This window comes from Patagioenas fasciata, chromosome 3 (genome assembly GCF_037038585.1).
Source record: "Patagioenas fasciata isolate bPatFas1 chromosome 3, bPatFas1.hap1, whole genome shotgun sequence".
NCBI lineage: Eukaryota > Metazoa > Chordata > Aves > Columbiformes > Columbidae > Patagioenas > Patagioenas fasciata.
The window spans coordinates 109,910,902-109,930,355 of NC_092522.1; the positions used below are offsets into that span (position 1 = coordinate 109,910,902).

Here is a 19,454-nt window from a genome sequence, read left to right on the forward strand (position 1 = left end):
TGCTTTCATAAATCTCAGGTTTAGGGATGACAGTTATGATGCATGGCATAGGGAGAACGTGAAACTGCAGTCATTAAACAAAAATGGGCTTTTAAACTAATGGCAGCTGCCTAAACAGTTTTGCAGTGAAGCAGATTCCCTTAGGCTACCATTCTTCAAATAATATGGGTCTTATTGACTTTAGAAAACAAGCAGGAAAATATTTTGTTTTGGTGCAGTAGCACTGCTTTTACATTCATCTTAAAGGTCAGGCTGCTAAGTGTTTTCTAGGTTTTAAGCTGGAGGTGTTAGAAAATAATGAATGGCAACATTTCCAAATAGCTCATTTACTGTTATTCCCTTGAATTAAGCCACCTGCAATACCAAGGATTCACGCCTGTTCCTAGGTGGGTTTCCAAGCAAGTATGGGGACACTTTTTTTCCATCCAAACTTGGCTGTGTTCAGCCCAGTAGGTAGTTCTGCACAATGTCTTTGTTATACAGAATTTTATCCAAATATCTCCATCAAAACCTGTTCCAAGTCCTGCTGGTTTAAAACGACACACAATAAAGCAGCGTGTTGCCTTGTCTCCTTTGAAGGCATCATTCCCAGACAAAAGCTGGAGGCGTGAAGATGCATGTATTGCCTTTTCCTTTGTGCCAAAGAGATCCTGATAGACAAGGGTTCCCTGTCATCCAAAGTGAGTTGGTTACTTCCCTGAAGAGGCATTTCAAGAGTGGAGGTTGCAGAAGGTCAACCCATTCTCAGCTGCCCACTTTCACAACTTGCACAGCTTTTACTTTTCCCTGCCCATGTTTGGTTTCTTCCTTAAGTTAGCGTGTTATGGCTCTGTCTCCTTCCTCCTTCGGCTTGGTCGGAACCTGCCATCTTTTTTCTTTCCATTTCCCCTCTGCTTTTATTATGAGGAATAGGGGAGAAAGCAGAATAACCCAGACTGTGAAAGGATGCTGAACCTCGCAACTTGGTTGTTTTGTGTCGTCTCTCTTCATACCATGCACAGCTTGGAGCCAACTTCGCTCAGCTCAGCTCAGTTTCAGGCTGCAGCTGGCCTTGATTGCTGAGTAACTCCAGACTGCTGGGGTTTTTTGTTTGTTTTGGGGTTTTTTTGTATTTTTTTTTTTTAAGCAAACAGTTCCATTAGAAATATATGTGAAATCCACTGCAAACAGTCATATTTCACTGTGAAGCCCTCCATATCATGAGGTGACAGTTTACTGTTTAAATGCTCTCTAGTTTTTCTTGGAGCCCTGCAAGGCCGAGCAGAGGTTGGGAAGCATGGGCTGGAGGTCTCCTGCTGTGTTGGGGACATTGGGTGCAGCTTTCAGAACTCGATGAGTTCTCTTCTGAACGTCCTGGTTCTCTGCAGCACTTGGCTGTCCTGTGAGACCTGGATAACACACTGCTCCTTTCTACTAATTTTCCTTCTTCTTTGCTTCCGTAGTCTGTCTTAACCATAGATGTGTTTTCTGTGGGCAGTTCTGTGGATGAGGAGAGCTGTCTGTCTAACTGCGGTGACTGCAGCCAGGTTTACTTCTTCCTGGGGAGTATACTTGAGTCAGGAGAGGAGAGTGGAAGAAGAAAAGTTAAATTAACTGTAACATGAACATTTGAACAGATGGCTGACCTTTGTAACACCAGGAACCATTTAATTTTAGAAATTTGCAGGCTATTTTAAGTTTGTCATGCTCTTTACAACCATCTGAGCATAGATACATGACAACGATTTATTAGCTTACTGCAAGGCTTTTTTGCTTAATTTCACTGCTGTTTGCAACACCAAACTTTAGGTGAAATGAGCAGGATCTGGGAGTGTTGATGGGATTGGATCCCTTTGTGTGAACTTTCTTTAAACCCCTGGAAGCTGATGGCAGGGAGATGCTCCTGGTGGTGTTGGAAGGAGCTCAGCTCCTCCGCTTTGCTTTCTGCCCCAGCAGAGCTCAGGCCTAGCATGGATGAGGGCTCTGGAACAGTTAATTGTGGATAGGGTGGAGACAAATGATCATCCTGCCCCAAATCACTTAAACGTCTTAAATGTCTACCCTTGCCTGCCTGAATGAGCCAACTAATCTTTAGTGAGGTGCACAAGTGAGTGCTGAGCTATATATGATACGAAGAGAGAGATGACACAAAACTATCACATTCGCTTACTGCACCTCTCCCCAGAAATCTGTGCACTGTCTGCCTACTTAATAGTGGAAGAACATCACTGTTGGGAGCAAACTGTTTCAAGCTGTGATGGGTTCTTCATCCTCTGGAGGCTTTTAGGTCATGGTTGCATATCTTCTGAAAACATGAGGTGTAGGCCAAACAGGTGGTGGCTGGATGCAGAAAATATTGAAGAAATCATTTGAGTCAAGAGGTATAAGACTAGATCAGTGGTTCTCTAAACTTTTTGTGAGATCATAGCAAATTTTTAGGGGCCACTTGTGTGGCAATTTGGAAGAGCAGGATCTGCATGGTGGCCATACATGAAGTCCTTGGTACTGTTCTGGAGAGCTGCTGGATAAGTCATACTGAAGGTCTCATCTGGGATTCAGTGAGGCAAGGGTGGTGGGACAATGTGAAGTGCTTGGAAATTGTCTTTATAAGGAGTGTACTACGTTAGTCCACCAAAAAGTCAAAGAAAAAATAATCTGTATCAGCGCAGTGCGTATTTCTTTTACAGAGATCTGGTTTATCGCTACAGTTGGCTTTTCTTAATTACTGCTAATGCTTCTGCAGGCTGTGAGTTTGGAGATGGAATGTGGCTGGCCCAAAGTCAGGACACAGCGGCTTTTATCAGGGCCACTCAGAGACAGGCCATCTGCAAGATGTATTTATTTTTTTACTTTTTTGTCTTCTCTAAATACAAACGTGATGCTGTGAGAATGTCCGTTCCATCCCTATTGCTTCACTCTACAAAAGTTGCTCTTTTCTGACAAACTATTTTAGAAAGTTATATTTGGCAAATGGCTGTTTACTTTATTCTTCTCCTGTCGCTGCAGTTTGTCCACGAAACCCAAATCAGTTTGTGTGCAAGCTCAGCTGTAGCTCAGTTCAGAGGAGTCTTTATACCATAGTTGTCTTCTCCTCTGTTTGCCTTTATTTTTTTTTCAGCTCGTTTTCTCTCACGGTGGAGGAACAACAGATTACTTCGTATCTGACAAAGGCAAATCCAGTACCTGCAGAGCTGAGGGCTGATAGAAGCTGCAACAGCCTTGTGGTTGGGTTTCCTTTCTTACCCCAAGTGTTGGAGCTTCAACATTCTTGTCATCATGCAACTTTAACACAGAGCGCAGTGAGGATTAGCTTTGCAGAAGTGAGTTTATTCTGTCTGCAGAAAGCCATATGAAGCTCCACAAAGGAGCAGTGGCCCATGTTGATTCCCCAAGTCCTGCTGGCTCAGGTCTTTGGCCAACAGGGGAGATTTCTTCATTATTATCTTCAGCAAAATTGGCTTGTCAGGAGGAGACTTGGGAAAAGTAGCATGTGCCCAGGGGGGTTGTGGAGTCTCCTACTCTGAAGACATTCAAAACCCACCTGGACACATTCCTGTGTAACCTCATCTAGGCGTTCCTGCTCTGGCAGGGGGATTGGACTGGATGATCTTTCGAGGTCCCTTCCAATCCCTGACATTCTGTGATTCTGTGTTGTGGGGTTTTGTTTGGTTTTGTTTTCAGAAAAGTGATTTCTTTGAGTTTGGTGCCCTTTCTGAAATGGACTTACATTCCTGAGACACTGGGATTTGTTTTAGAAATAAAGTATTCCATCATAGAGCTCAGTGCAAAACTGTGCTGTTCAAATCCCTGGGGCAAAAGTGGGAGTCCTTTAGTGTCACTGGTTGTTGCAGGGTTTTTCTTAAACTGATAAATTTAATGCTGTCCCTGGCAAAGCGAGTTTAAGCAAGGCTTGAAATGCTTTGCCTGTACTTACTGTGACATAACTCAGCTTTGGCCACCCTACCCTAGCAATGGACTAGCATAAGGACTGTAGTTATAAAGGGAATTCCAATTATAAAAGCAAGAGAGCAAACAGTTGTTTATCATCTATAAAAATTAAAACTCATTACTGTTGGGTTCGCCTCCCTTGCCTTATGGTTTTCTCATTAGAAGCAGTTTCTGTAAATACCATCTCTTTCTTTTCCCTTGGAGAGGTCTCAAATTGCTGGGCTGGAATTGTTGTCTGGGTAATCAATAAACTTTAATCTACATGACAGGTTTTTTTCCTTGAAGTTGGTTCTTTCTGTACTGGAGATAACATGTCTAAGGCAAATGTAAAATGAAGAAGGGTTAGATTTGACTTGACTCACTCTTACTATTTTTTTTGCAATATGAATGTCTTCCAAAATAATCACGGTTATTGCTAAGTGGATGATAAATGATTAATTTACTAGCAGACAGCGAGTGCAGTTGTCTTTGAAACAATTTTTGAGCCTCTTCCCTGCTGTTCTTTCTCTGCAAGGTTAGTTTAAAGATAAGACACTGACAATAAAATAAATTGTGATTTGTAGCCTGATTCTTTTTCAGTCTACTCCTTTGCTTCAGCGTTGCACTTGTGTCTTGCACTGAAACGTGTGTTATGAAAGGTGTTTAAAGTCTGCCCTGAGCCTGAACAACATTCAATCTTGCATTTCATTTGAGGCATATGCTTGAATTATCATGGGGTTGTCTGGATTTATTCATGCACTTAGATGTATGCTCAATCAGGGTGAATAACAATGCTTGAGAGCTTTTGTTGATGGGAGGACACCAATGCTCTTCTTTGTAAGTTGGTGGCAACACATAGAGAGCATGTGAAAATATTCATCCATCATTTGACTATCTGGAGTAGTCCTTGTATTGGGAATACCTGCTTATACATCCTGGTTTTCTTCTCAGAAGATCTTCCTTTTGGTTACGGGGTGCAGAGTGAGAACTTCCCAGCTCTTAGTTAAGAAGCTGAATCGGCAGCTGAATTTAGGGAGATTTAAAATGCAATGATTTGTGAGAGGAAAAGGCAAGACTTTAGAAAATACTCCAGTTTGGTTCGTCATACATTCTAGAAACTTGTACATTCTGAACCTTTTTACAGCAAGAAGACATAACGCTACATACCACGTCGCATCATAACAGCCGACTCAGAAGAATCCTCTGTCTGTTGATGCTGTCGACTTGTGTGTGTGCTAATGCTGGTTCTAATTGTCTTTCTGTTTGAGGAGATGTCCTCAGAGTATCTCCTCAGGTTAGAGGTTAAGCTGTTTCTCATTACTTTGAGTAGCAATGGTATGTTTGGTTGTATGCCCAGCTGAGCCAGCTTGGAGGTGGTGAGCAGCAGTGGAGCTCAGCATAAGTCATGGAACTACTCATATAGGTTCTTACTCTTTCTGTAAGTTGTTTTGGTTAATCATATTATAATAAAATAATAATTCTGAACAATAAGGTTGTGATGGCAATTCTGTTGTCGCACAGGCTTTCAGTTTAACTCTCAATGAAGCGCAGGCACAAAGCCGATGACTGCATGTACGGTTGAGTACTGGCTTGGTGGAGCTACAAATCAGATCACACTCAAGGCATGGGTGTGAAGATGCTGAAGGAAGGCACCAAGGGTGGTCTTGTGTGTGGCTGCTGAGGGGTGGAGCTACAGGTGGCAATTAATCTCATTTAACCTTATTTTTTAAGATAGTTTCTCCATGGATCGTGAGACTTTCTTATCATCCTGTTATTTAGGTTTCTCCGTGAGTAGGTTGTGGTCAGCATTTTTCAAAATAGCGATTTCACAAAGTTTGTTGATTGCAGAGTCCAATTTTGTGCTGTTGCATTGAGCGGCAAGTAGACTTCCAGCCTCAACAAGCAAACAAACAGGTCCCCTCTTGGGTGCTTGCCCCGCTGAGTGGCTGTTCACCTCCCTCCATTGCCCTACTTTCAGTTTTAACTTAGAGGCTGTTTAATAGTTTGGTTGTTGGTTTTTTTTTTTTTTTTTGGTCAGTGCTATGGCTTTTTTTCCAGTAATAGCAAAAGCTCCTCTCCCTTCTCATGCTTTTCATTTTAAGATGCATCAGCCAAGTGCTACTAATCTGCCAGTTTCCTTACTATTTTTTTTTTAATTTGTGTTGCTGAAGAACAGTTTGGTCTGAGCTCTTTATTTTCATTTGCATGATCTAATTCAACTTGAGTTTGGCAATTTCTCTTTACCCCTTTGCTTCCTTACCCCCTGACACAGCTGCCTTTGCTGAGCAGCCCTTCCTTTCTATTCCTCACAGGCACTCTGCTTAGTCCTAAAATCCCTTTTTTGGTGATTGGTTCTCCAGTTAGATTGCGAATCATTCCCTAGATGTTTCCACCACTTTCCTTGGGGTTATAAGTACCAACTCTTTTCTCTTTTTTTTTTTTCTTAATCTTTGCCATAAAGATTTTACAAGTTTCTTGCAAGTGTGTCCTTGAGCACTTTAGTCTGGTTGCCTTCCATGCCAAGTTCATTTGATTCCTCAAAGCTTATGGGAAATTGAAAATATTAATGTATGTTTTTCACTTCAGAGTATTTTACCTAAACCACCTCTGCATGATTACGATTGCTTTCAGAGTTAATTTCTGTGAGCACTTACAGCTACTTACAGTGTCTAAATTAGCATCGCCCTTTCCTAGTTCAGCAGCTGGAGGATTACAACTGCTGTCTGCTGCTTCCAGGAATGTCTGTGGTCGGCTCTTAATGTTAATAGTAGGTTCTTCAGTTGAATATTTTGGGAAGTCACAGCCTCACAATAAGATAAGCCCCGTTAGCACTTTTATCTTGCTGTGGACCTTACAATCTCTACTGCACCAGTATCAGTATGTTAATCTTTGATCTTGTTTTCTTACTCATCATCTGTGAATTTCTGGATAATCATCTACCATCGTATCTGACTGCTGCTATTGATGGTAACATGCTCTTTGTTCTCCTAAGTTTGGATGATAATATGTGCTTTTTTGTCCACATTTACCAATCCCCCTCTCTGTTTATTAAAACCAGATGTGGGAATTAACTGATTTTCCTGATTATCCTCTCTCTAGAGTTTTGTGTGTGTGTGTTTAGCTTAAAGTGCTCAGCTGTGCCTGTTGTGATCACAGAAGGCCATCTATTATCCACAGAGAAATGTCCTTTTTCCATGAATGCCTCTGGTGGTGGAACACCATAAAACGTCACTTACACTATCAGTTCTTGAACCATATGCATGACATTAACTTGTCATAGCTTTTCCTTCCTTTTGTAGCATGGAAAGAAAGTCTCTGGGGATAATGCTCAGAGACCACGCATGGTCTCCCCAGGCTGTCTCAATTGCCTAGAGCGAGGCAGGCACCACCAGTGAGCATCTAAAACAGGCTCCTGCTCCAAATTACCTTCCTAGTCTACTTCTCCCACTGGCAGAAAGATTGTCCTCTTCTGGGCCAAATTTAGTCCTGAGCCTTTGTCCATGCCTGTGATTGAGTTCTCCATGTGCATTCTGAGGGCAAGAACACTTTGTCTCTCACTGGAAGGCCAAAGATAAACCTTACAGGGAATAATGAACTAGAATACTCTGAATAATAAAGACCACATAAAGTAGTGTGCGTAAAGAGAGAGCTGAGGACAGCACAGTGGAGCAGCGAGGGGCTGCTGGAAAAGGAGATGGAGAAGCAGAGTATGGTGGAGAAAAGTCAGGCTGCCAACACATGAGCTGTGGCTTTGCAGTCAAAAGCAGCTGAAAGACTTTAATGGTGTGAAGACATCTTGAAGCATGGCTCTAGTGGGAAGAATGAGCCCAGATTGCTGTGTCTACAGAGAGCGATTGTTTTATTTCCCATTGAGAGGGTAGACATAAAATCAGATTTCCACTCTGAGTTGTCTTATATTTTTAGCCTGTGATTGGATTGCAGATGCACACTGGATATTTACATTTATGGAAGCAGGCTCTGGTGCTGTTGTCTTAACCAGGATTCAAGTTAATTTGCTGAGCTTCCAGATGGGAGCCATTTGTTTATCTATTGCAAATTTGCAGGAATGCTTAATTTAATCTAGATTTTCTAGCTCAGTACTTTGCCTATTCTGACATTCAAGCATTTTTACCTCCCCTTCTTTTTTTTTTTTCTTTTCTCTTCTTCCCCTTGAGCTGAATTATCCACTTGTGCAGGATAAAGAAAATGGATTTTGCAGAAGGAGCCACCTGTCTGTCATCCATCCTGTGTGGAAGCAGATTGTCCTTCCATCTCCTATAGAAGGTTTCCTAAGAGGGGACTAAGAGCAAGGTGTAGTTGGTAGAGCCTCTTAGCCCTGTTTCACTTGTTTTGTTGAGGCTTATTAAATTTTACTAGCTTCTTTCTTTATTTTAAACTATTTAATTATCACCTTATTCTGGTCTAGTACATGTGCTGAATAAAGATTACATTAAAATACTGACTCCCTGTTGTGGGTAGATAAGGATATTTGCAAGGGGGAGGCTTATAATTTTCTGTAGCAACATTGGGCCTTCAGTGCCTTGAGTGATTTGTGACTGTATTATAGGCATTCCTTTAACAAAAGTTTAAACTACATGTCTCTTTACAATCGCTTCTGTCTAGGGCTCTTAAATGGCCATGCAAACACTATGTATGTCATTGCTGTGGTGTGCAGTACATAATGAAGAAGCAGATGGGGTGCACACAGGTAAGGTTAGCTCACAAGCCAGACCCTTTCTTCGTTGCTGCATTTTCCGTAACAGTTAAGACCATGGTAGGAAAAAATGATGCATCATGGTTTTGCTGCTTTAGTTTCAGAATGAGTGTATTGAAACAGCTTGAGGTCAACCTTGTTATTTCTTCTTCTTGTGTTACGAATTGCCAGTGCTCCCAATGTCCAAACCTGATCCCAGAGAAAAACAGAAGTGCTGGACAAAGGGACTGCATCACTAAGCCCCAGAGATGTAAAGTGCCCAGAGCAACAAGCATGCTTGAGAGCTTGTCCTAAGCAAGCCAGGTCAGTGACCTGCAATACTTAGCACACGGATGAGCATTTACAATTGTCCTGCCTGGTTCCTGTGTTGCTTGTGTTCATGCAGCAGTGGAAGGAAGCTCAGGTTGGTAGGAAATACACAATATGAAACTGTCTGACTTCTTTCCTAGCTCAGGATTGTTGCCTGTGAGGCAGCGATGCTGAGAGTGATGTGGTAAGGTACCAGAAGTCATCTTTTTTTCTGCACCTCTACAACATAAAGTCGTGCTGCCTCCTGGCTCAGCCCCCAGGGTTTCAAGGTGATGTTTTCAGCCACATGTTGCTCAACCCTTGCCGAGCAAAGATGAGTATTTGGCTACATGGTCAGGAGACTCTGGCTGCGCACTTCTGGTATAGATAGTCCTTGGTGCTTTTTCATTTTGAGGATTGAAAGTATAGATATCAGGTTTTTCCCCCAGAGCAAATGAGCAGATGGGTTTTGAAGTATTTTATCAGGCGATGGAAGTGATGGAGACTCAGTTCTGGAAGATGGTTAGTGGAGATGAAGTGATGCTGCAGTTGTGCCTGGGAAGATGAGCAGGAGCTCGGCAGCGCAGACCAGCCCTGGAACGGAGGGCAGGGGTACATCTTGTATGTGATTGAAGGGCCAAAGCACAACCCAGACCTGATTCTGAGCGCCGCTGGCAGGCTGTGAAACACCACAAACAGGGTGTGGTGGAATCGATACAGTAAAATACTATTTAGCTAACAGTGCTCAGGTCAGCATCTCAGGTTAACAGACAGTAACCCAGACAGACTGGGAAGTTATTTGTCGTTAAATAAGTGGAGCTATCATAGGTATTTTATTAGACCATTGTTTTCTGTCTTACTCTACCACTGCAAAAAAGAGTGAATATAAGGAGTAAGAATCATAGAATAGTTTGGGTTGGAAGGGACCTTTAAAGCTCATCTAGTTCAACCCCTCTGCAATGAGCAGGGACATCTTCAACCAGATCAGGTTGCTCAGAGCCCTGTCCAGCCTGGTCTTGAATGTCTCCAGGGATGGGGCATCTACCACCTCTCCGGGCAATATGGGCCAGTGTTCCATCACCCTCATTGTAAAAAAATTCTTTATCATGTGCAGCCTAATCTTCCCTCCTTTAGTTTAAAACCATTACCCCTTGTCCTGTCGCAGCAGGCCTTCCTAAAATGTCTGTCCCCATCTTTCCTATAGGCCTCTTTTAAGTACTGAAAGTCTGCAATTAGTTCTCCCTGTGGGGGAGAAAGCAGCAGCACTGGTATTATTAATAGAAGCAGAAGATTCTATAATGTAACCATGAGATAAGGCTGTTACATAGAAATGATCCCTGGATGCTTTCTCCCTGTCATGCTGCATATACAGACTTTTATGAGTTTCTCACAGCCTCCTCCTGCCTTAGTGTGAGCAGGACACTGAAAACATGGGGTTAACCCCATGCTTCCCCCACTTGCAGCACTGTACGGTGTGCATGTGTTGTGAAAATTGCTCGGTGAGACTGCACAAGCTGGTCCGGGCTACCTGGCCAATCCTATTAAGTCGGGAGTGTCAATACTGTGTGTACAACTTTGCTTGAGAGGAGGCTATTTATAGCTGCGCTAAGAGTCTTGTGTGCACAGGGCTTTTCTTTCACACCTTACCAAGGACCTTGGCAGGTTCACTGTTCCCTTTGCCTGCTCACCAGCTTGTGTGCCCGACCTCTGAGAGGACCATTGTTTCAGCTGGAAATCCTGGTCATCTTCTAAGGCCGTCTGAGGGCCATTGTGGAGGAGGAGGTTGTGATTTTTCTGGCTGCCTCTCTGCGTGGCATCTCCTCCTCTCCTGGCTCACTGGGTTCAGGGTTCGGCTGTCAGGGCATGTGGTGCTCCACCATCACCATGAGCACTGTGATGGGAAGGAGGAGGCATGCCGTATATATGTCAGCAATGTCATTAAACTTCTCAAGCTCTTCTTGGTGATGAGTGAGCTTTCTGAAATGTTTTGGGGTAAAATGCGTAGGATTTGGAGTTTGGAGGGACTGAATGTGGCAGAGCTCCAGGGGCAGGGTAACAAAGAGATGTGCTTGGTCTTTGTGGGAAGGATGATTTTTGCACCCTATTGGCAATGTCAGTTTGTGGTTTTGGGGTCTGGCTGGGGAGATAGGAAGGACTTACCTATAAGAAGTTTCCAGCCTGGGGTAATCCAGTGGTGGAGCAAGGACCTCCTTTGTGAGCATACATTCACAGTCTGGTTTTAGGCTTTGGCATTTGGTGAGCACACTAATGGTATGTTAAGGAATTGCCACTAATCTAGTTTTAAAATAACACAGCATTAATGGAGCACAAACAGCAAGGACTGATGAGAAGATGTTCCTTCCCACAGCTGGCCCAGGCTGGGGTCCCCCCATCGCCATGAGCCCCCCAGGTGTTGCTGCAGAACGTAAACAAATGTGTTAATAAAGCTTATGAGCTTTCTGCATGCTTACTGCATTACATCAAGTGAGTTGATTATAGGGACTGTTTATGGGTTTTTTTGCATTTTTATTGGGAGTCATTTGTCCGTCTGCACAGAAATCAGATTAGCTGAGAATTGCTATCTCTCTGGTATATGTTGACCTATAAAGTGAAGGATGCAGCAATAAACATGGTCTGTAAGGCTGCTGGGGAAGTCTGTAGGCTTCTTTGGATATTGGAAAGGAAAATTCTTGACACTTAAATGTCTTTCCCTTGGGAACTTACCCATGTTTGGCATGGGGGGGGTCTGTGTCAGCATCCCTTGCAGGGGCTGGCAACCCATTTCAGCCCGCTGGTGCTGCTTTCCACTGCTGGAAATCTGAGGTCTGGGTCTCAGGGGGGGTCTCTGTGCCGACCTCAGTGGTGAGCTGAGAAGGATCTGCCTTACTACGGGTTGTCTTGTGCAGGAAGGGAGCAGGACACTGGTGTCACTGCAGCCACAAATCTGCCCCATCAGCAGAGCAGTGTAGCAAAGCGTTGGGCAGCAGGAAAGATTCCGCTTCGGTAGACAAAGGTAATAGGGAATTGTCACTGACCGTGGTGATTCTGTGGTGCTTCCTGGAAGTGAGTGTGATGCTCCTTGCAGAGTGCGATTCATTAGTTAAGTAGGTTTAAATTCAAGACTCTTTCAGGGTATGGGGACACAGCATGAGGCTTTCCCTTTGCCCACCAAATGCAACTCCCCACTGATCTGCACAAAATAAATTCCAGTTTTTAAGCAGGAGAGCACTTAAACCCGGCACCGGGCACCTTAGTGTGTTGCTGGAGTGTGTTGAATCAGCACTGTGCACAATCAGATAAAGCATGGACAAGGTAACTCGACACCTGGAACCTTGCAGCAATTTTTGTGAAATGTCTCCAGTGTAGCAAAAGCCCAGGACTCTTCTCACCAATATCCTCTTATTTTCTCTTAATTACAACAAAAGATAGAAGTTTCTGTTATCAGTGTAGGAAAAACTTCAGGCAGTAAGGCAAGCAGAGGCTGTGGAAGGCTTTACCCGCTGTGGTGAAGCATTCAGGATGCCACTACCAACATCACACGAGGTGAGGTGGTTTGGGGTAGCAGAGTGGTGCTGCTTACATCGCCATCCTGACATCCCCAAAAGATCCATCCAGGGCAGGATACGGGTATATTTTTAGCACTGTTTTGGCAAGATGAATTCAGCTGCTTGATCAAGGTGGATCTGGGCTGCAGCACGTGTGAACTGCGTGTCAGCGTGCAGCCTGCCCCAGTCCCTTCTCTGCACCCTGACACATTGACCTGTTTTGAAAACCCAGTCTGGCTGGTTGAGATGGGCGGCTGAGAGGGCTGGGTGAGAGTGAAGCAAGGGGTGGTTGTTAGCTAATGTGATCTTCTGTCCTAAAGCCAGCCTGTGTCTTACCACGTGTTGTTTGGGTTGGACTGGAAAAAGATGTTCCACGTCAGCTCTGCTTTGTAAAACACAAAAAAATATTTGCCAGCCTTTCCAAAAGATTTTGTAATTAATTGAGGTATCTGCAAGGCTGCACTGAATCTACTTTTTATCCTAGCATAGAAGACCACTGAGTGATTGGAGTGACCCAACTGTTTTAGCTTCTACCTTTGTATATTCACAAACATATTGTTAGTAGTATTATTGTCGAGATTGTGGAGCAAACTTATGTCTTCAAGTCCTGTAGTGCTTGAAGCTGTCCAGTCCATCCCTGAGCTGCTGTGCAATGGCGTACCCACCAAATTTTTCTCATCTTGGAGGTAAAAAAATCAGGAGTGAGATAATAAAACTGAGGCAGATGCCTTTTTATGATTTCAAGTGGCTTCGTTTTATCTTTCGAGTTTGCTTTCATCAAAGTGATCGCTTACACTTACCTAACCAGTATGGTATTCAACAAGGAGTGAAAGCATTTTTCTGCCTGGGATGAGGCATTACAGGTGACATCAGGGTGATGCAGAGCTGGCGTGGCATTTGCAAACAATCATAAAAACATTTCTGTGATTAATTGGGATTTTCAGAGCTCTGAAACTGTCACTTCTATATTAATAATGTTTACATCTAAGTGACCCTTTGCTGGCATGGGGTTTTTCTTTGAACAGAGGTAAAAACAGGTAGTTTTGCCATTAGAGCCTGAATATGTAGCTACATCAGGCTGTGGGCACAAATTTGGTCTATGTAAACGTGTTTGCTCCTTGAAAGTTTTGTTCTCTTGGATGCAGAAGTCTTGCTGCTCTAAGTGTAAGTATATGTATGCTGACCTAGTGCCCCTCCATTTTTTTAAAGAAAGATTTGTGAATTTCCAATAGACGCAGTTTGGAAAATTAGGGCATCTTTCAACTTTTTATCTTCGTTTTACCTTTGAGGGAAACTAAGTGCTGTACCAGAAATTCCTGTGGTGCATGGGTGACCAACCAGGTGGTCTTATCCTAGCTACAAAAATTCAAGTTGGGGAGCTATAGGCTGCAAAACCATCAGCCTGTTGGAAACCCTTCTACCCTTTCTACCTGCCTGCACCTCTGAATCTGAAGTTTGGGGCATCTCTTGGAATCCCACATCTTGTTTAACTGAAACACTCAAAGGTGCTGTAAGTAATGATGTCTGAGGAGCTACAGAAGAGAAGCAACAGCCAGTTCCTGGCTAGTAGGGATTCAAAACTCAGTTTGAAATAAACTGATGGGAAAGAATAAATAATCCCATGCTAGCTCTTCTTTCTCTGAAATGTCTGCAGCAAAACTTTGGAGGTGTGAGCTGCATCTTCTGCTGGTGCTTCGGGATGTCCTGAGTCTGGATGGTTTTGGGGGAGGAGAGAAAGGGGGAAACAAGCTAAGAGCAGAACCACCTGCTTGCTTTTACACTGCAGCAGTGCTAGGGGTGTGTTCTCATTCTGAGTTCCCTCTTCAGGCTTTGCCTGCTTTGTAGAGAGTGTTTAGTGTATGAGAAACTCTTATTTTGCCCATGTAGGAATGGGGATTACTGAGGGGGATAATGGAAATGTGTGGGGTGACAGGGTGACGTCTGTTCTCCACCGTCGCCCAGGGATTTCTGAGTGTTGGAAGGATGTACAGCATAAAACACATTGCTGGGTGGGGTGAGAGTGTACGCACGGTTTGTGCGTATGTTGTCGCTTTGTGTTTAAGAAAAAAAAAATCTCATCTAAAAATAAACTCCCTGCTCGCCTCTGCTTCCTGGTTCACCCAGGGCTGTGGCGGAGCAGCCGGAGGGATGGGGCGACCGGCTCGGCCCAGGGACCCCCCTGCTGAGCCTGCGGTGGCCGGAGGAGTGAGGTGAGGGGGTGAGCAGGGGTGGCTGGAACCCCTTGGGCAGCTGGCTCTGAGCGAGGCTGGTGGGGCACAGGGGATCACGCTGTCATCGGTCTGTGTGTGGGTGCCCTGTGGGGGTCAGTCCTGTGAGGATGGCTGTGTGAAGTGCCTCTGCGACCATAAATATATGTCATGGTGTGGATGGTCTTCCATCGGTCCTGAGCATATTTTGGTGCTGAGAGAAGTGATTGGCTTTAAATCCTATCTCGTGGGGTGGTTTGGAGGTCTGACTGCTGCTCTGCATGAAACAAGTGACCAAGCAGGGCAATGGTGAAGCCATCCAAAGTCTGTAATATAGTGGAAACTGAATGATATTGTGCAGGGGATGCACAGGCAATTGAAATATTCATAATACTGAAGTGTTTATGAACAAACTGATAAAGGCAATAAGAAGTTTTGTTGTTTTCTCTGTTATTTACAGGTAGGACTGAAACTCCCCTAGTTTGTGGCCAGTAAGATCTTGCAGAGCCTGGTTCTGGATTGAGCTGCCAGCAGGGACCTTTACTTTCTTTCCCATGTGAGCTAAATCCCTTTTTCTCCGTGAACCTTGTTTTTACCTCCATGAACCTACCATGCTTGTCTCAAATGCAGAAGCTGATGATTTGGAAAGCTTTTTCTGAAGGCCCTCCTAAGTTTTACCAGTGATTTCTTGTTATTAGTTCTACTGACATATATATCTGTATTTACATTGCATATTTATACTTCACAGCTTGTTAGTTCTTGGAGGTTTAGCAACCTCCTGGGAAAATTTGCACTAAGCAATGAAGCAACCTAATGGGGTAATCTGTGGCTTCAGTCCTTTGTGATCTCAGTTTTCTGTCCTGTATGAACAAATTTTTCCCCCAACCCAGAGGAGGTGGTGCCTGCAGGTTCAGTAGTGAGCTGGTGGAACACCACAGGAGAGGTACAGGCTTGCCAAAGTGGTGGGTTGCTCATCTGGGGCAGCCAATGAGGAGCAGCTGGTGTTTTAAAAGCATTAGTGGACAATGAATGTTGTATCTGCATGTAAAAGGTACTTTAAAAATTGACTGGAGGGATGGCATATGCCCATCTTCCTGGCAAAGTATTTGAATAGCAGAGCTGCATGGGGGAGCATCTTGCTGTACTTGAGGCTTTTCTAAGTCGATGGACACAATTTAGTTTCTGGAAGACTGTAGGCAGTTTTGCACGAGTAATCAGGAAGGGAGTAATCGCGGGTGGAAAGAGAAATGTATCCGGTGTGGCAGAGCAGGGCTCTGATGAGAGTCACAATCTGTGTTTTTTTCCCACCTTTTTTCCCCTGAAAAAAGTCTGAGGCCTGGTAGCCCTGTCTGTGCTGTGTGGCCCCGTGGGGATGCTCTGGGCTGCGGCTGCTGGATACCAAAACCCCCGGGGAAGAGATGCTCCTGCGTTGACTCCAGTGGTGGCATGAGGGCCTGGTGTTTCACAAGTGCTGCCATCTCCTCGTCCTTGCTGATGCTGCAGCCCATGCCTGGCTGGTTGCTTCTCATTAACTGCGCGTTATTCATCCGCTTGGTTTTCCTCTGTGTGTTGGGGAGAACTGATTATAGTGAAGGGATGCTCTTTGGTGTATCCAGTGGTTTCGGTTTGCCTTGAATTTTTCGACTAATTGCTGCAGCAATCAGATTTGATGTCTGAAGGCAGCACCGCAGTCACACGTGATGGGAGGGGACAAAAGTAATTTTTGTGTTTAGTTCCTCTGCAGACTTCTTTTGATCTGGCCGTTTTGGCCAGTTTTCTCGTTGATTCATTGGGGTTTGATATTCTGAGGTGTGTATGTGGGTTTTTTTGTTATTAAAAAAAGACAAGATAATAGCTCCTTGCCTCTTTAATGTAATGTAATTATATGGAGGAATAAGCCATTGAATGGTTGTGGCTAAAGCCATGAAAAAGAATGATTTTAACTGCTGCTATATGAAGAATCTTCCTTTTTCTGCTTTGATGAGGATGACTGCCTGTTTATATTTTAGCATCTGTTCCTGTAAGAATGTGGAAGGAAATGAGCTGCCTCAGCAGAAACTGAAACCCAAACTAATCTCATGCTGTAGTAAATGCTCAATAGTCTCATTGTCCACGGGCACTTCAGCAGCGAACTCAGAAAAAAAAAAAAAAAAAAAAGGCACTAAAAAACAGAATAGATGGCAGAAAAAGCATCAGAACCCTTTTGTTGTTTTCCCCAGCATCCCACAGGCTCCACACATGTGCCCAGTAGGTACAGAGCCTGGCAGCAACCTGCTGGAGCTTTACCCTGCTGCTGGGGGTGCAGGGTTTAGGGTCCCACTGCCAGTGGTACTGGAGCCCAGTGTCACTGTCACCAGCAGGGCGGCTGATTCCTGCCAAAGCTCTTTATGAGCTTTCCCAGGCTGGCTGCTGTGTGTCCCATGGAGTCCTCCCGTCCTTTCACACCATGCTTCCACACTTGCATAACTGACTTAGGCATTACTCTCCCAGCTCTGCTTGCCGCATCTTCGGCACTCGTGTATCACTTGGCCTCTTTGTTTTGATAAATTACTCGCCAGCCAAATCGCTCTTCAGCTGAGGCTGGGAGTGTTTTGAAGCAGAGACAGTAAGTTTACATTCTTGCCTATTCAATTTTGTAGGTCTGGTTCATACCTAAATGCATCAGGATTATTTACTGAAAGTATATGGAAAATAATAGTTCTCATTTAAAAAAAGTCCTGTTAGCTTGTGAACTCATGATGCTTTCTCTGGGCAGAAACTGAAAGTGGAATGGATTTTTTTTAATTACTTTATCAGGCTGAGAGAAGTGTAGAGATTAGTAGAGCATAAACAGAAGAGGAAGTAAAGCAGCTCTCAAGTGTTTTAATGATCTGAGTAGCTAATTTGTTTAGTATGAGTTGTTACTGAGCCTTGAGTTTGGCACTCAGGATTTTAGTTTGTTAAATACAAATAAATAAAGTGTGGAAATGGAGTTTCTAGAAATTGTGGTCTAGCTTAGCTGTGCATACATTATTCAGTACCACATGTGGGATTAGTTGGTCTGTGCTGGTATTCCCCAGCTGGGCTTATTCTTGGGAGGTGTTGTCATATATTTTAGCTTATTAATGCCATAGACAGGGGGATCGAGTGCTCCCTCAGCCAGTTTGCAGATGATGACACTGAGTTGAGTGGTACGGTTGATACATTTGAGAGATGGGAGGGCATCCAGAGGCACCTTGACAGGCCGGAGGAGTGGGCCCACGCCAACCTTATGAAGTTCAACAAGGCCAAGCACAAGGTCCTGCATCTGTTTCAGGCGTGCCCCAGTGTCAATATCAATATAGTCAATAGATTGAGAAGGACTTGAGGATACTGGTATATGAAATATTAGACATGAGCCAGCAATGTGTGCTTGCAGCCCAGAAACTCAGTTGTGTCTTGGCCCACATCAAAAGGAGTGTGGCCAGCAGACCAAGGAAGGTCTACTCTGTCCTGATGAGACCCTACCTGCAGTACTGCATCCAGCTCTGGTGTCCCTAATATAAGAAGGACATGGACCTGTTGGAACAGGTCCAGAGGAGGTTGATGAAGATGATCAGAGGGCTGGAGCCCCTCTCCTGTGAAGAGAGACTGAGAGAATTAGAGTTGTTCAACCTGGAGAAGAGAAGGCTCGGAGGAGACCTTATTGTCACCTTTCAGTATATAAAGGGCCTTATAAAAAAAGACGGAGTGAGACTTTTTACGAGCACCTGTAGTGATAGGACAATGGTTAATGGTTTTGTACTGAAAAAGGGTAGGTTTAGATTGGACATAAGGAAGAAATTCCTTACTATGAGGGTGGTGAGACACTGTAACAGACTACCCAGAGAGGTGGTAGATGCTGCATCCCTCAAAGTTTTCAAGATTGGGTTGGATGGGGCTCTGAGCTCTGGTTTAGTGGAAGATGTCCGTGCCCATGGGGCAGTTGAACAACTGTTGAAACTGCTGCTTGATGAAAGTAAGCAAAATTCTTGTGTCTGAGCAGAAAAAAATGTTCTTCAAGACATGAGACATCTAATATTTTCAGTCATGGTAAATGTAATGATATTTTATGGGCTGGGAGGCAACAGTAGGAAAGAGGTCTGTAAACTTTTGAAGGAAAGGAAGCAGATTTTTTTTTTTTTTTTTTTTTATTAAGTTAATGAAGTGTTGCCATTTATCAGGCACCTCCTCTTTATCTCCTGCCCTTGGACCTGCCCAGGACTGATTTGGAAGGACCCTCCATCTTGTTGATGCAGAGTGGTGTTTGCTGCTGCAAGATGTATTTCTCCAGCTGGCTGCTTGGCAAAGCAGGGAAGTCCTGTCAGCTGCCTCTCTACTTAAATTATCCACTTTTTGGCAGACCGACAGGCTCTTTTTAGCCCCATGCATGGTGCCTGGCACAGCAGAGGCCAGATCTCAGCTGCCACTTTTCTGCACCACAACAGGAGCCCTCCAACATCCCACTTTCGGGCTGGAGCAGCCACTGGCAGATGCAATGCCCCTTGCAGAGCCTTTAGCTGCAGGCTTCACTGCTGGTTAACTTAGACGTGTACCAGCCTAAGATGTGCTCTTAGCAAAGAAACAGTAGCTGCCACTGCTTGTATGCATGTGTGAAACCAGACTGCTGGTGTTAAACGTAGCATGGGCTGGAGCATGTGCATGCCGTGGTATTCTCCAGGAAAACTGCAGGCGTGGACACGCTGGCTGCAACAGCAGCGTCAAGAAATTGGATGTGATTTAGTGGAGTTATTTGTGAGTGAAGAGGTAAAGGCAGGTAAGGGTAAAGTTCTGTTG

At 44.2% G+C, this 19,454-nt stretch overlaps 1 protein-coding gene across 4 annotated transcripts in view; it reads left to right on the forward strand.

Annotated features, from left to right (window-relative positions):
• HPCAL1 (hippocalcin like 1) overlaps positions 1–19,454 on the forward strand; it is a 65,381-nt gene that overhangs the window by 24,900 nt on the left and 21,027 nt on the right. Inside the window, exon 3 of one of the 4 annotated variants that reach the window (XM_065835438.2) lies at positions 15,121–15,216. The exons of the other annotated variants lie outside the window; for them this stretch is intronic. The gene's annotated coding sequence lies outside the window, so the exon portion shown is untranslated. The remainder of the gene's footprint in view (positions 1–15,120; positions 15,217–19,454) is intronic. 4 annotated transcript variants of the gene reach the window in all.